The sequence below is a fragment of the Hermetia illucens genome, chromosome 4 (genome assembly GCF_905115235.1).
Source record: "Hermetia illucens chromosome 4, iHerIll2.2.curated.20191125, whole genome shotgun sequence".
Taxonomy (NCBI): domain Eukaryota; kingdom Metazoa; phylum Arthropoda; class Insecta; order Diptera; family Stratiomyidae; genus Hermetia; species Hermetia illucens.
The window spans coordinates 75346701-75350195 of record NC_051852.1 but is presented as its reverse complement, the minus strand read 5'-3'; positions in this window follow the sequence as shown (position 1 = coordinate 75350195).

Sequence of the window (3495 nt, the reverse complement as noted above, 5' to 3'; positions counted from 1 at the left end):
TGGGAAGCAACTTACTCCCTCTTTTGTAGCTCACGGACTCATCGTTTTTGAGTTAAACCCAAGTTTACAAAAAAAGCAACAAAAAAGTTGATTGTCGGTTTCGTCCAGCGCAGAGGCAACTTATTAAACGCTGCCTCACCTCTGCCCTGGGAGCAGCGGGACCGAGAGTGACGACAGATGGTAATTGCTGCACTTAAATATAATTGCAAACACGTAATGGGTACGAATTATATTTAAGTGAAATCCGTCATCAGTCTAGACCTAAACCAGGCCGAAGCCAACATAGGTGCAACAATCCATATTGGATCAGGGCCTTGAAGTGTGTTAGAGCACTTCATTCAAGACTGTAACGGTACACTACAGTACACTGTAGGAAGCAATGTGGTAGGCATTGCACTCGCCCGAGATTATTACCCTGATCTGACTCAGATACTTTAACAGCTGAGTGGACTGGTATCCGACATCCAGTCACGGTAACAAATCCCATTGCGAACAGTGAGATTTGAACCGCGACCTTCCGCTACGACAGCCCAGCACTCTAACCAGTTGAACCATCTGGACGCATTACTTACTAAGTACTTTATTGTGGAAGAGTTTAGATGCTTAAAATTCCGTTTCCGGTGCAGGAGAATTAACAGTTCCATTTTTGCTGTACTGTGTACAGTTCGCAGGTGGTACTGTAACTTCAAACTTTCCAATATTGTACTTGATACTGTGCTTTACGTTTTTAAAATTTTAAAATCCTATTGAAACTAGGGGTCCTTGCGTATTTTATCCCTTTTCAAACATGCTGCCTTATTTAAGTTTAAGTTTGTACTTTTTGCCTCTTCACTCCCCTACCTTGTAACCGCTGCCAAATCTAAGTTCTACCTATTTTAGTAAAATAGCAAAGTACTAACCGATAGCATTGGTTTCATACCCCATACGCTACATTCGTAGAAAAAAGCTTAAACTAAGCTAAGTAATTTTCAGAAGTAGAAATTCAAATTGAAAATAAGACAAGTCGGAATACCGGGAGCTTGCGATTCAGGTATAAAGGTTTTCCCAATTACTTCGCGCACAAAAGGATACATATGTACATATATAGTACGTATATTGAATAGCGCTAGTTTAATGTACAAATATATCTATCTTAATTAGACACTACACGCAAACTTCATTAGCAGCTATATATACTTTCATACATATGTCTGCCTGAAGTAATTGATATTGATATACAAATGACTAAAAACTAAAACAAAATATTTCTTTACTACTCCCCATTCATATCAACTCATTTTGTTGTGGTACTAACGGATTGATATGTGATGATGACGTCATAAACGTTGTAGAAAGCACGAAATTTACAAAAAATTGCAGTGTCGCTCTCTATAACTTTATAATAATAGTTGCCTGCAAATTTCCTACTTCTAGGATGAGGGTAAGGGGGGTTGGGGGATAAACTTCTAAAATAGGGAAATGTCATACTATTAACTTCATTTGTGGAGTTACCGGAACCTGATGTATTTTGAGGCCTAGATTTCGTAGAGATGCACCACTGCGGTTTTTTCTTAGATTTTCGGTTGAATAGGTTCTGAGAACGAGACTTGCTTCTCTTTTTGGATACACATTTTGAGTCCTTTCACATGCATGGCAAGTTCATATTCCAACAGTTTTTCCATCGCTTGCCGCATTGAGAAAATCTGATCTGTTGATGATTGGCCTGGAGTGAAGCGTTTTTGGTGTGAACCAATGATGTTCTAGCCTAACATGATAGCTGAGAATATTTTTTAAATGGTCTCTATAATTACTCTATAATTACTGCACTGTGTGATATCTCCCTTTTTATGTATGGTGGTTGAGCAGTTCACCGAACTGCTGATTTGTTGGTAAAACTTCGGCGCCTGGTGCGGTTGCTCTCTGTACTTTTCGAGTTCACAGACCTGTTGGTTTTCCCAGGCTTCCTTTTTCCGTCTGTGAAGTCGGTACTCCGTTCGCCAGAGTTCGTGGTAAGTCACGGCGCGCGCCCGCGTTCGTTGAAAATGCAACATTACTCGGAATGTGGCATTCTTCCGTTCTGTTGCTAGCTTACATTCATCGTCTAACCAGCCGTTCCGACTCTTTTTGCGGCTGGGGTCAGGTGTGTTTGTAGCCGTATTTATGGTGACATTCTTCAGGTAATTGTGAAGATTATTTGATGATGATTCATCTCCAAGACCTCTGTTAACTGCGGTTATTGCAGTACCCATGTCCCCTTATAGGTGTTACGGAGGGCTGTGCTGTGGATGCCTTCTATGAAAACTCTCACCTGGTTGTCAGAGGGGATTCTGGGCGGTGTTGTTATTCGAGCTCGGAGTGCCATGCCAACGAGATAGTGATCCAAGTCTATATTGGCTCAGTTATATGTTCTGACATTCATCAAGGCTAAAAAGTGGCGGCGTTCGATCAACAAGTGGTAAATTTGACTGAAAATGGTCCCGTCTGGAGAGGCCCACGTTTATTTGTGGACTACTTTTCGCGCAAATTAGGTACTGCCAACAACCATTTCGTGTGACACTACTAATTGAATAATCCGCAGTCTGTTATCATGTGTATTTTTATGTAAGCTATGGGAGCCAAGCCAGCCTGAAAAAGGGGACCGTTCCTACTTGACGGTTTTTAAAATCCCAAGTATGATTTTGATATAGTGCCTGGGACAGGCTTCGAGGGTTCGTTCTATTGCCTCGTAAAAGGTATCTTTCTTCGACTTTGCAGTCTCCTCTGTAGGGGCGTGGACGTTAATGAGGCTTATATTTCTAAATTTACTTCGCAAGCGAGGAGTGCACAGCCATTCGCTTATTTTATCAAAACCGATAACAGTAGGTTTTATTTTTTGACTGACTAAGAAACCTACTCCTACATGGTGTGGTGGCTCTTTTCCAGGAAACATTTGCACCTAGCTGGTAATGCTTATGTATTTAGTATATCTGACTATTCAGTTTAGTGTGATACTGATATTCTGTCTTAGATTACAGTAAATTTATGCGAAAGAAACAACCTTGATCTAAAATAGTTTAGTAATAATGCCGATTCAAACAAAACTTGATAGTATCATGGCTTATGTCGTAGCTTGTATTATTGAAAAGCTTGGTTATTTTAGGAGAAATATAAGAGGGGTTCGTGGTCAATTTTTTCGTTCAACATCGCACACAGTGCTATTTCTTTACTTTCTGTTGCATTCTGTAATACATTCGTCTGCTAATACAAGGCAGCTTCAGTTGACCGTCCTGCCAGGTAAGAGTGTTGACGTGGATGTATTGGATTTCGCATTAAACTTTAATTTTAATATAGTTGTCTATAACGTCCTCCGTCCTTTTGAGCACGAAAAATGTTAGGCAAACTGATCTGAATAATTTGAGGTGAAAAGGATCCTTTTCTCGTCTCTCGTCTCCATGACATGGTACATATCTTGAGGCTATGCTGCCCCTTAGCACCGTAAGAAGAGATCTTAAGATGGTTCCTAGGTCTCTTCAGAGT